The sequence below is a fragment of the Macrobrachium nipponense genome, chromosome 6 (assembly GCF_015104395.2).
Source record: "Macrobrachium nipponense isolate FS-2020 chromosome 6, ASM1510439v2, whole genome shotgun sequence".
Classification (NCBI taxonomy): domain Eukaryota; kingdom Metazoa; phylum Arthropoda; class Malacostraca; order Decapoda; family Palaemonidae; genus Macrobrachium; species Macrobrachium nipponense.
Window position 1 is genome coordinate 30,763,653 of NC_061108.1, and position 14,767 is coordinate 30,778,419.

Below are 14,767 nucleotides of genomic sequence, written 5' to 3' on the forward strand. Positions count from 1 at the left end.
ATATGTCTTGCAACCCCGAAATTCCATTGCAAAGTCAGGTACTTGACCCAGAATGTAGAATTCGGCTTCGTGTCCGGGTGGCGAGAGGGAACCTTCGCAAACAGGATCCTTCGTGACTGTGGAATCGTGCAATATTCGCAAGTGGAAATTGAATCAGTCCTTGGTATTGTAGAATTTAGCAAACATATGAAAAGTTTCTTGAATGTTGCAAAGGTATCCGAATTATAGTTCAAATGATAGTTTTATCTTGGTGTTTACTTTGTTATTATTTGTGTTTCTTGATACTTAACTTTGGCTTTTTTTTCACGTGGGCATTCATTTCTTGCAGCTAGATGATATATCCGAATTATACTTCAAATGATGGTTTATCTGGGTGATTACTCTATTATTTTTATTTGAGTTCCTTTATACTTAACTTTGCTTTTTCCCTGGTTTTATTTTCAAATGGGCCTTCAGTTCTTGCAGCTTGCTTAGATATGTAGTGACTTACTGGATTGTCGCAAGGAATGTTGACTCAGTTTGGAAAAATCTACGATAGTATCCTTCACATTAAAAAAAATTATTGTGTCCTAATCACTCAGACAAAGGGAAATAGGATGTAAAACGACTTCCTTTGGAAGTAGATGGAAAACCCATATTGTTCTTTCCTTGACCCTATATTTTCTTATTTCTTACGGAATGAAAATATGGAATCTAATCGTTTTCAGCGCGCTTTGTATTAACTGAAAAAAATATTTCATTTCCCTCTTGAGATTCACGTTAAGAAAAACAATATATAAAGGATGATTCATCCTACGAAGCCTTTCTTGAACCAAATGTTTTTTTATTTTTTGGAACAGAATAATATTATTGGATATATATATATATATATATATATATATAATTCTATTTAGATATATATATATATATATATATAATATATATATATATATATAATTATATATATTATAAAAATTACATACGTATATATTATTACTACATTATGTACTTTCACACACACAAACCACACACACACACACACACACACACACACAAATATATTATCTAATATTATATATATAAATATTAATATATATAATTTATTTATATATTTATATATTATCTAGATAATATATGTAGATATATAGATATTATATAATAAATATATATATATACGTATATATATGTGTATTTAATATATTAAATAACATAATATATATATAGATATATATAATATATATTATATAGATATTTATATTATTATTAATCTATATTATATATATATATATATACATACATGTGTGTGTTGTCTGTGTAATGTGTGTTATTTACATAGATATATAATATATATATATTATAAATATAGTATCTAAATATATACGTAGATACTTATATATATAATATATTATATAATATATTATTATATATATATAATATATATATATATTATATATAATACGTATATATATATATAATATATAATTATCTATATATTATATATAGACTATTATATATATATATACATACAAGATGTACTTTCATATATAATGATATATAATATATATATATATATATATATATGTATGTAATATATATATATATGTATGCTATATATATATATATAATATATATATATATATATATATATATAGATAGAATAGTAGATTGTTGTTTACTGAACAAAAGGGAGGGGGCGTGGCCTGTGGCGTCCCAGAGAATAGGGAAGACAAAGAACACTGACACTTTCATTCATTAATTGCTGAATTGAGGATATCTCCCTGTGAAGTAAATTGCTACAATGTTATTTGATCCATAACTTACACCGACGGTTCATCAGTCTTGCTTTAACCCTATACACATAGTACGCCATTTACCAGGTCTCATTGTATTTTCTTTTCATCATTGTAATTTCCAATTACCCGCATGACCTTACTCGCTTACTCTGAATTTTCTGCTGTCATAAACATTCGAATTCTTTCTCCAGTTTGTGCAGTTTCTCTTCATTTGCGGTCAGCAGTCGTTCCACACATTATCCAAGATCCATTTTGTTCTTAAATATATTAAACACCCATTGGAGATGACAGAGCCTTGTCTTATACCAATTTTTACACCGAACCAGTCACTCTTCCGTATACATATTCTAACGTACGCTTGTCTGTATTATAAACATTTATCTCCTACACTTTATATCTTCTAATATTTCTATCGTAAGTTTTTCCTAGCTCTACAAACACACACACATATGTATGTATATATATGTATGTATGTATGTAACATCCGTTTGCGTAGATTAGCCTATGTTAAAAATAAAACAGTAGAAGGGAAATACCAGTTAATGATCGCTGACGTATTGTTGTTTGTTTAATTATTTATTTATCTTATTTATTTCCACACTTTTCCATTTCTTTGCTTATCGTTATTTCTTGTTGATTCAGTCTTTTTTGTATTTTCGTGTATTATTATAGTGTTATATTTCCAAATTACATTTCGACAAAATCAAAATAATAATGCACATCTAAAACTAAGAGCTTTTGTCTGTTTCATTGATTTTGGAGGTTTTTGTTTTCATTTTTAAACTGATTTTTTTCTGAACACTAACCGTCGACATTCTCTTGCACACACACAAATATGCGTACACACAGAGTATCGCATTAACAGTTCAATATTTATTTACTTGTACTGCTATAGGTTAATTCTCTCTCTCTCTCTCTCTCTCTCTCTCTCTCTCTCTGATTCGGCCAAAAACACTTCAGTTGTTCGGCTGGTGCTGGCGATGATTTGACAAAGGCGTTGTACGGGAATTCCGGGTTTTGCAAACAATGCATATTTTAGAGTGACAAGCTCTCTCTCTCTCTCTCTCTCTCTCTCTCTCTCTCTCTCTCTCTCTCTCCGCTCTCTCTATCTCTCTCTCTCTCCTCTCTTCTCTCCTCGCTCTATATATATATAATATATATATATATATATATATATATATATCAAAAATAAAAACGAATTAAACGTTTTAGTTGACATGAAGGAAAACAAAAAGGATCGTGTCAGGTGAAATAAAAGTTTACATTTCGGGAGGTTCCCGTTCGTTTGATTTCACTTTGGTGTTATTCTTCCGGAAGTATAAACTGATCCAAAAGCTGTCAATTTGCTGATGTATTTTTAATCTAGGAAGAATAACCTTATCAATTATACTACCTACAGGGGGGTTAGTTTCGTGTCATCAGTGCACTTCACGTGGGGCACTGTAGGCTTTATTAAACGGTATTTGCGGCGTCCAACTCCTCTAGCTAATAATTCTTAGTACAACCGTGAGATTTTCTCTCAGTTCCAAGTTCAGATCCTTCTACCTCATCTTCATTGTCGGGATCTCTTTTATCTTGCTGACTAACGTCTCCAACTCCCTTTATTTATTTATTTATTTTATTATTATTATTATCATCTTGAGCGCTGAATGACCGAAAATGCTTTAGTGCTTGGCTTGACAGCCTAGATTTCATAAATCAAAAGAATCCTCAAGTATATCGGGAATTCTGTCATAGTTAGAAACTAACAAATTTGATACGGTGAAGTACAAGAAATGGACATGAATGCACAAGTATAGAAAGTATTATGTAAAACTGGTGTATATGTCTAATTTTATAAAGTTAACAATACAAAAAGGGAAGAGGGGAATGGAAATGTCCAGTTTAAGCAATTTAGAATACGGAACCGAATAGAGGTTTCCCGCGGATGAACTGACGAGAGCACAGTAGCGAGCAGGAATGCCCAAATGTAATTAAGCACGCACGTGCGGATGGGAACGTCCAAAGTTTATAAGATAAGAACACAAGCATATTAAAGGACGAAGTATTGTATTCAAGATTCGGGTTTCCGAACATGCAGCCCCAGGGAAAGCCGAGATCGTGACGCTGCGAAACGCTCCTCTCATAACCGTAACCTCCAACTAGAAACCTGATCTTGTCACTTACTCGAATTCATTCCTTTGGAATGTATTCAGCCTATCCAGTACAGGTGTGTATATTATTACCGAAATTTTAAACAGACCCTCATGTTATGTTCCTTTATCTCCTGAGTTTTCAGAGGGATGACGCTGTATTATGTTATACTGATGTGATTTGCTGAAAATTTTCGTAGGTATTGTAAAAATATATCGTGATATGATGTCAATTTTTCGAAAAACGAGCTTAACAATTAGATGGAGAGAGAGAGAGAGAGAGAGAGAGAGAGAGAGAGAGAGAGAGAGAGAGAGAGAGAGAGAGATAAGCTATTGACCTTGGTTAAGTTGTTACTCAGACAGATATCCATCCATGTGCAAAAGTCGAATAACATAGTTGTATTAAGAATAATAATAATTTTAATAAAACTTGTTTATAATATTATATACATACATACATACCAATACTACATACCCATATATATATATATATATATAGATATATATATGTATATATATATACACAAACATAACGTAAGACAGATAGAGAGAGAGAGAGACAGAGACACAGAGAGAGTTACTGCTGTAAGAGCTCTGTTACCAGCGCACTAGGACTACGAGTACGAGAGTGAGTGAGCGAAAAGCGGCGGGATGCAATTTGATCTGAACTGTTGTGTCGAAAGGATCAACTAGATAGGATTACTTCCAGTACCATGAATGGAAAATGTAATACTGAATGGATTGTGCCTTGGCCATATTGTCCCACTAACGATATGTTCTTTAGTCGATACCTATATATTATTCAATTTAAACACAAGTTTTGTTTTGAGCCACAATGCCATTCCTACGGTCACTATTTCCATTTATGTCTCTTGATCTCTTTCTCTTTATTTATGTGCTGCTGAACTAATGCTTAACTGATGCTGCAATGATGTGCCTATCTCTCAAGATGGACTCAGTGTCAGCATCGTTTTTTTTTTTTACTTTCAACTTCTCTTATAAGAAACTCAAACGCTTTCATCGGTCTTGCTCAGCTCTGTGCAGCTAATGATTCTGAATATTTGATAAAACGTTAATTGAATCTCGACTTAAATCTGTCTTTGTCATAGAAACCGAAAACAATATCATCTCTTGCTTCCATGAACGGTATTGTTCTTAAGGATCCTATTTGTCAGTTCTTGATTCAACGTTGCTGCATTTCTGTAGTTTCTTTGGGCCTTATTCATCCCGATAGAATTGCTCAAACTAGTCATTTTCTTCTTCCTAACAACAGCAATTATGATTTAGACCATTATCGGGACATATCCAGTTTGACCATCTTTCCGAAATTATATTTCTAATGAGGACTTTCGCTATCACTTATAGTGCGTTGAACCATGCTACTTACGGATATCATATCGTGGCAGTAACAAAGACGCCCCCTCCAATGTATATTCCATTGATAGTCTCTGGATTTGCATTACCAGACCTGGAAGAAATCCTCTGTTGTGCTCAGTGCACTTTCACTAAGCAATAATAAACAAATATGTACTAAAGTTGGAGGTGTGTTGGTATGGCTGGAAATACGCATGGTAAAAAACAGATAAATGCATATCTGGATAAAAATTTTTACATAGAACTATTTCATTCTCGTTTAGCTTTCAGATAATTTTTAGTTAATTTACTTTCATACTACTCGATGACTAGTGAACGTGAGCAAGTCAAGTCACCGTCTCTCCATTTGTTAATTTCGTTGTTATGTTTCTTTCCGGTTGGTTGGAACTTGGGCTAGCCCATCTTCAGAGCAGAAAGCCAGCGCTTAGCAGTCCTTTTTAAGATGTTTTCCGCACATTTGGTAGCTTCTGATTTATGGAACAATATTTCTGTGTGTATTATGAATGTTGATGTCCGTAAGTTCAAGAGAAGCCGTGATTCACATTTTAGATGTTATGCACCATTGTGTTGGCCTTTCGTACATTGACTTGCAGTTGATTGGTGTATCTTAGTTTTTAAACTGTGAACTTCTTAACTTCTCTTTGCCATACTTCTGTTTTATTTTTCACATGTGGGTAATTTGTTCTTAGCCAGCTTTCTTAGGCAATTAGTGATTTTTCGACTTGTTCCAGTTGAATGTGCATTCTTGTTGAGCAAGGATAATATACGTTTATATTATTAATAATCGTTTTAACTCTTGCTTCTTTCATGGATTTGCTTTTTTCACTTTTCTTTATATTCTGTTATGCAAAATTTTGCTTAGTCATTTATTGGTTATATATATATATATATATATATATATATATATATATATATATATATATATATATAGATAGATAGATAGATATACATATACATACATCATACATACATACATACATATACATACATACATACATACATACATACATACATACATATATATATATATAGTATATATATATATATATATATATATATCTTTATACACACATATATATATATATATATATATATATATATATATATATATATATATATATATATATCTGTTGACGTCTTTTTGCGATTTTTCATTCGGAATTTTTGTTGCATTTCGGTCATGCATTGCATATCAGCCTGCATCTTATTCGCTATGCATCACATAGCAGTTGTGAAATGGGAGCAATGGTGAAAACGATTTCGTTGGAAGTTTTACTTATGAATTTTGGAATACTGCTTTTGTGTCGTGCTCTCGAAGCCCCGTCCGTCATTTTAAGTTTTGAATTTTGAATCTGAGACCGCTGTACCGTGATCACAAAATCTTTTTATTCGTTTATCTTCTGAATTCTGAAATTCTGACTTGGATTCTGGAGCTCTTACTTCTTGTCAGGTTATAAAAGATGTGTTATCCTTTTAGCTTTGTTAGTTCTGACCAGTACAGTGTTCGCCAAAGTCATTTTATTAGGTGAATATTGTATAGCTAGGACTGTTCTAATATGTTTTTATAGCTTCTTGAATCTCGGTTATGAATGATGGAGTATATACGTATGAATGTCTTGTCTGCGTTTTCTTTAAAAGACAACAAGCTTAGTGAGTTTTTAAAACAATGCTACAGTATATCCCAAAATACAAGCAGGGAGGCCTATCTCTTCTCTCTTCTTCCGTGTTCCATTAATTATTTTCTGTCTTTCCATTCAGTAGTTTCACATTGTTACCTCTTCTCTCTTCCTCCGTATTTAATTCTTTATTCCCTGTTTTTTCCATCCAGCAGTTACACTGTTTTTTTCTCTCCGACTCTAAATTCAGAATACTCTTGTCCTTAGTTTCATTAAATTAATTATTAGACTTGCATTACAAGATCATAATACGTATTTGGAAATTAGTTACGCACGAAAAAAAAATTCATATCATGCATTTCCAGTATACGATATCGCCGAACTCCTTAAGCAAATTGAGTTACGGTGTAAATGCGAGTTTACTTTTTTCCTGGTACTGTTTTTAATCGTTTTTAAATTTTCTTCATTTTGCACATAATTGTCAAGCCCCATGGGACGGATAGCCTGATGCTCTAATGTAAGCCTAAAGGAAACAAGAAAGAGATGCGTTTTTTTGTTTTGTTTTGTTGTGTGTGTGTGGGGGGGGGGGGGCGCGGGGGGGGGGGGTGTTGGAAAGAAGGGGGGCATTTAACCCCGAATGAAATGACGAGGATGGAAAATTATATAAACCAAGGAAAACGGAAGCAGGGAAAGAATTTCCCAGTTTGCCAGAGGAGGAAAAAAAACATTGTCCTAATTATTTACTTCTCTACATGTATATTTCTTTGATGCAGTTGTATTGTCTGATTTTGCCGATTTTGTATTTGTATGCAAATTTGTGTTGGGTTGGTTATATCACTAACATGTTCAGCTGATCTTACCAGAACTACAGAATTAATATAATCGGTTCAAGTGAACTGTTGGATTGAAAGACATGAGCTGGTGGTCTTATTTATTTATCTCATCACTTTTTTAGGGCCATTTTCGTAATGCTGGGTAATAAAAACCGTTACATTATTTACCGTGAACGCTTGCATCATATACGCGAGTTATTTTTTCTGATGTACTTACATGGTGGCACATATTTATATTTGAGCATATATTTTATGATCTTGTCTTTCGATCAGGTTACTTAGTTTATATCCTTTATGCCGCTCGCTGCGCTTGTATAACAGTTACTTCATATCTCAAAGTGGATGCAAGAAACTACTCCTTGTCTCGAAGCAGATGCAAGAATTATTTAGGCTAGTATCTCCTTGCAGACGTCACTGACGCCTTCCGTTTTCGATGACTCACTGATGCAGACGTCGTACTCATAGTTCGTCATTTGTCATGCAGAGGCACGAACTACGGCCATGTCCGGAAACATTTTTCCGAATAAATTATTTCGAAATCTCTCGGTTACGTGAGGTTTGTTTGTCCTTTTATAGCTAAATGACAATGGCAACCTTTTTGCATTAAGGCAAAGGTGTGGTGAAAAACCTGCGTGGGCTACTGTAGACTCAATTCTTGGTGACATTTGATTGGTTTTGAATGTATTATCATAAAGATAGTATATATATATATATATATATATATATATATATATATATATATATATATGTATATGTGTGTAGGTGTGTGTGGTGTGTGTGTGTGTGGTGTGTGTGTGTGTGTGTGTGTGTGTATACGGTCTTTGTCCTTTATATAAGCTAATGACAATGACAGCCAATGTACATTAAGGTGAAAAACCTGCATTGTAGGCTAAATTCTTGGTCCCATAATTTAATTTTTCGTTTTGGGGGGAGGGGGGAACTGTAATTATTTAAATTTCTTTAGTTTAGTTTATATATATATGATATACTACATCACATAAATATATAGTATATATTATAATATATATAATTAATATAATATATGAGAATATATATATATATATAAGATATATATATATATATAGATATATATATAATATATATATTATATATTATATATATGCCGGTATTTAGAGTTTCGTGCAAAGCACATAATTTGGCATTTTAGTCAAGATATCAAACAACAACACCGGAAATCCCGCCCAGATTCATTATGGCTAGATATCGGCGCTTATGGTCGAGAATGTAAACACATTCTGTGGGATCCCCAATCTAAAGGTATTGAAAGGGTTGCAGTTATGTAATTCCGCAGCGCGCGTAAGGTTCACGAGAACTTTACTCTTCTAAGTGATTTTCGACTCTTTGCACGACGCCGTACCTGCCGTGATGCTATTCTGTAGGAAACAGAGTCGTGGGTTCAACCCTTTCGCCCAGTAGAGGCGATATCAGTCCTTACTCTGGTACCGCGACCACCCTTAACAACGGTGTTACCTGTAGAGAGTTTGCGCCAAACAAGAAAGTCCAGATTTCCATTTGTGTCGATGTTCAAAACGACCTTATTGCTATCATTTGTAATAGTTCGTGGACGCTCCTTGCAAGGTGGTGTCTGTGGAGTTGTACGGCAACAGGTACTCCTGAGTTGAGATTAGTCATCAGTGTCCTGTGAGGTTTTGTTGAACTTAGTTGCGGGTCCTTGTGGTCAAAGTGTTAATTGTCGAGAGCTGGATTGTCCGCGAGTGCCATTCTGAGTTGATAAACAGAAGACGCCGGGACCATCAAAGACGGTGTTTGTTCTGGGGAATTGCCTCTCTCCGGGCGAGAGGTGTTGTGATACGAAACCATCCCTTGGGTAAGATAATCCGAGAATGCACCTGAGTGGTGCTTTGCCTCTGTTAATTTATGAACTTGATCTCCCTGAGACACGCCGTCGGTTATTTATTGACGTTTTATTACTGGAGGGTTCTTTTAGGGGTATGAAGGGAGATATAGTGTATATTTTGTGCTTGCGTTGTGTAACGAAAGTTAAAGAATTGTTTCTGATACTAATAGTGGTTTGGCTGAAGTAACCAAGGTTTTGTCTCAAATTCATAACCTCCGCTTGCTGTATATATCCAGGAAAGACAAGACGTCTCTGTTGCTCTACTTACATTACTTCTGTAAATACTATAATCATTAAGAAGAAATGTCACGCGTGCTTTAAAAGTAAAAGTACAATCGTTTAAACTATTAGCCAATCAATAAAAATAGTAATGATATATGACAACAGCAAAGGCTTATTTGGCATTTCTAATAAAAAAAACGCTGATAATTTAACTGTGATATAGAATATTTTAATCAGTATCATTGTTCATAAGATAATTATCAAGTTAGTATGAAAAGTGTGTTTTATAATACATAAAAAATTGCATGATAACAAAATTAATTGAAATAATTTAGTATTAACAAAACTGCACTTGACTGCGATTGAGACTTACATTTAATACCGGGTTTAATTGACTCGTGGATTCCGTACTCTTTATTGAAAAAAATTGAAGCGATCGAGGGTGATGTCAGAAAGTAAAAAGCAAAGCTGCGAGTTTATTCATATTATGTTGGCGTATTTTTCATTCAGTACGTGCATGGTAGGAATTCACTTGGTGTAATTAAATGTAACGTGATTTTGTCTAGTTTTAATAGTATATATATATATATATATATATATATATATATATATATATATAATATGAATATAGTTATATATGTATATGAGTATATATATATATATATTATTATATATATATAAATTACTATTAAATATATTATTATAAATATATTTAATATAATATTAATATATATATGAAATAATGAATTATATTATAATTGTTACTATTGAGTATATAAGTAATATATATATATATATATAAATAATAATATATAATATTATATTATATATATCAATATATATATATCCGAATCAGTTTATTACTGGTAATATTGTAATAACATACACGCAAGTGCAAGTTATTCCCAAGGTACAGTGAATTAAATATTAAGTGATAATTACAGTTTCATAGACATAATGATAAAAAAAGTTACGTGCGTATAAGTAACCAGATGTGTGTAATATATATATATATATATATATATATATATATATATATATATATATATATAATATATGTGTGTGTGTGTGTGTGTGTGTGTGTGTGTGTGTGGTGTGTGTGTATGTATGAATAACTTGATCACGAAAAGTATAAAAACGTGACCCTATGTATAAATAAAGTATGAATAAAGGTTTTGCCACGAAAGAACGGAAAAAATTGAAAAAGCGAGATAGCCGAGTAACTTTCGGTTTTGTTGTTCCGACCTTAAAGACCTGAAAGTACTCGGCTATCTCGCTTTTTCATTTTTTCCTTCGTGGCAAAAACCTTTATATATATAAATATAAAAATATATATATATATATATATATATATATATATATATATATATATATATTTATATATATATATATATATATATATAATATATAAAAGTATTCGATGTATATTGGGTAACGCAATATTCTTAGTAGGTCCTCACTGCGTCAGTTTCAGAGAAATCTGACATTCCTTAGAAAACAGTAATGGATGCAGCCTCTGCGCTGGTCTTACCATTAGTATGCCGCCTTGTTTGCTAATGTTATTGATCGAAGAAAAAATGTGATTTCTCAGCAGAATTCTTCTATATATTGCCTGTTTGTTGTCACAGTGTCTACTTTGATGGAGCAGATATAATCCATACAGTTTCTTCTTCTTCTTCTTCTTCTTCTTCTTCTTCTTCTTCTTCTTCTTCTCTCTTCTTCATGATAAAGTCTTAGCATTCTTAACGCCAAGTTTCGTTCCATGGCTGTTATGATTCGTTCCATAGCTGACTATTAAAGTTTCACTTATAACGGCACCTCACAATAGGTAAAAATATTTTATTAGATACATATGACGGATTGATTGCTTGGGGTTGGCCTAAACCCAAGTACTATTATAGTACCTACAATGGGCGGTGAGCATTTGTTTGACAGATAATCATGATACGGGATACTTGTGATTTGTCTTTCTCATACTTAACAGGGCTCTCTTGATTCGTAATAGTGGTCCTGTTGTTATTTTACCAGGCTGATGCTCAGCTTTCTTTTTTTCTCTCTTTTAATGATACTACACACAGTTTCCGCAAAGAAACGGAAAATTCAGTGACCTCCGGGAAGATTATACAACTGAATGTTAGTTAACAGATCTTATGAGCTAATATTGTCTTGACGACTGCGGTGAGGAATGTTTAATGTCCACGGTGAAACGACGCCACTTCAGGAGATATAGACTTGATAACATATGCTATATACGATATAATCTAGGGGATTCGCTAATGGACCCCGAGGCTCGAGTTCGAAGTCCCGTAATTGATATCTGAGATGCGACTTGATAACTTTCGTGGATTTGATATCTTTGGAGCCCTTTGATGTGATTGAAGAAGTTGGAGTGTTTCAACGGATTCCTCTCTCTCTCTCTCTCTTCTCTCTCTCTCTCTCTCCTCTCTCTCTCTCTATATATATATATATATATATATATATATATATATATATATATATACATACACACACACACACACACACACACACATATATATATATATATATATATATATATATATATATATATATATATATATATAAATCTTTATCTCTTTACTTGTATCTTTCATCCTCATTTTCTCCCCAAGGAGTACACTTCTGGCTACACTTCTGATTTTGGATAGAAAGTGGCCATATATTTTTTTTTGCTTATTCTCCTCCTCTGCTCATAAGTAAAATTCTTCAAGTTCCAGTACCATGACGAAGTAGTTAGGGCACTAATGTGCTGTTTTTCAATGACAGAATTTAGGTCGGCAAAACTAACTTCAGTGATAACTGAGAAATCATAAATTCTCTGGCCAATCAGTTTGATTAGTCCACCGTATCAATCATTTCTAAAATCGCGGTTTTACATATTTTATTTTGCATTTCCTCAATCATCCTTTAAAGCGTCAAAATTCAACCGTTTTCTCTGAAATAAGGACTTTTAGACAGCCATGCCCGTTTCATTTACCATCATAATTAAAATAATTCTAAGAGTGAAAGTGATTTAAATATTTTACTCTCTAAACGTGGAGTGACAACAAGTAAAGTACCTCAGTATTGTTGTAGAAGCATCTTTATATAACACAAGTGAAACTGACATTATTTCTTTCTTTCTTTTCTTTCTTCTTTTTCTTCTTCTTCTTTAGGTGGAATTGGAAAACAAGAGGGGCACAGCTCTGATGGGAACCAGAGGCCGCCTTTTAAAGTATGAAAAATGGTAAGGCCCGGTACTACCTTTTAAAGTTCGAAAAATTGTAAGGCCTTGTACTACCTTTTAAAGTATGAAAAATGGTAAGGCCTTGTGCTACCTTTTAAAGTAACAAAAATGGTAAGGCCTGGTACTACCTTTTAAAGTATGAAAAATGAAAATGGTAAGGCCTGGTTCTTCCTTTTAAAGTATGAAAAATTGTAAATGCCTCCTGGCACTACCTTTTAAAGTATGAAAAATGGTAAGTCCTGGTACTACCTTTTAAAGTATGAAAAATGGTAAGTCCTGGTACTACCTTTTAAAGTATGAAAAAATGATAAGGCCTGGTACTACCTTTTAAAATATGAAAAATGGTAAGTCCTGGTACTACCTTTTAAAGTGTGAAAAATTGTAAGGCCTTGTACTACCTTTTAGAATATGAAAAATGTTAAGTCCTGGTACTACCTTTTAAAGTTTGGAAAATGGTAAGTCCTGGTACTATCTTTTAAAGTATGAAAAGGGTAAAACCTGGTACTACCTTTTAAAGTATGAAAAATGGTAAGTCCTGGTACTACCTTTTAAAGTATGAAAAGGGTAAAACCTGGTACTACCTTTTAAAGTATGAAAAATTGTAAGTCCTGGTACTACCTTTTAAAGTATGAAAAATTGTAAGTCCTGGTACTACCTTTTAAAGTATGAAAAATGGTAAGGCCTTGTACTACCTTTTAAAATATGAAAAAGGGTAAAACCTGGTACTACCTTTTAAAGTGTGAAAAATTGTAAGGCCTTGTACTACCTTTTAAAGTGTGAAAAATTGTAAGTCCTGGTACTACCTTTTAAAGTGTGAAAAATGGTAAGGCCTTGTACTACCTTTTAAAATATGAAAAAGGGTAAAACCTGGTACTACCTTTTAAAGTGTGAAAAATGGTAAGGCCTGGTACTATCTTTTAAAGTATGAAAAATTGTAAGTCCTGGTACTACCTTTTAAAGTACGAAAAATGGTAAGTCCTGGTATACCTTTTAAGGTTTGAAAAATGGTAAGGCCTGGTACTACCTTTTGAAGTTTGAAAAGTTTTAAGTCCTGGCACTACCTTTTAAAGTATGAAAAAGGGTAAAACCTGGTACTACCTTTTAAAGTATGAAAAATTGTAAGTCCTGGTACTACCTTTTACAGTATGAAAAATTGTAAGGCCTTGTACTTAACCTTTGTAAAGTTTTAGAAAAATTGGTAAGGCCTTGTCTAACCTTTTAAAGTATGAAAAATTGTAAGTCCTGGTACTACCTTTTACAGTATGAAAAATTGTAAGGCCTTGTACTACCTTTTAAAGTATGAAAAATGGTAAGGCCTTGTACTACCTTTTAAAGTATGAAAAATTGTAAGTCCTTGTACTACCTTTTAAAGTGTGAAAAATTGTAAGGCCTTGGTACTACCTTTTAAAGTATGAAAAATTGTAAGTCCTGGTACTACCTTTTTAAAGTGTAAAAATTGTAAGTCCTGGAAACTAAGCTGGAAGAGGAAAACCAAAACTGTATGAGTCAAAGATTATTGATTTCTAATTCTAGTCACGTTTCTTTCAAGTTGGAAATGTATCCTGTAAAGCAGTATTCATTTCGTAACAGGATGAATGAGAACGCAAGGTAGTTTGATAACAAATAAGTTCTATCAGTTTAGCTTTACCTAAACTTTTTTATTTGTTTTTTAAAGCATTACCGGTGGCTGAGCAG

The 14,767-nt window shown here is 32.8% G+C and overlaps 1 protein-coding gene across 1 annotated transcript in view; it reads left to right on the plus strand.

Annotated features, from left to right (window-relative positions):
* Positions 1-14,767, plus strand: part of LOC135216194 (probable G-protein coupled receptor Mth-like 3) — a 61,789-nt gene that overhangs the window by 29,921 nt on the left and 17,101 nt on the right.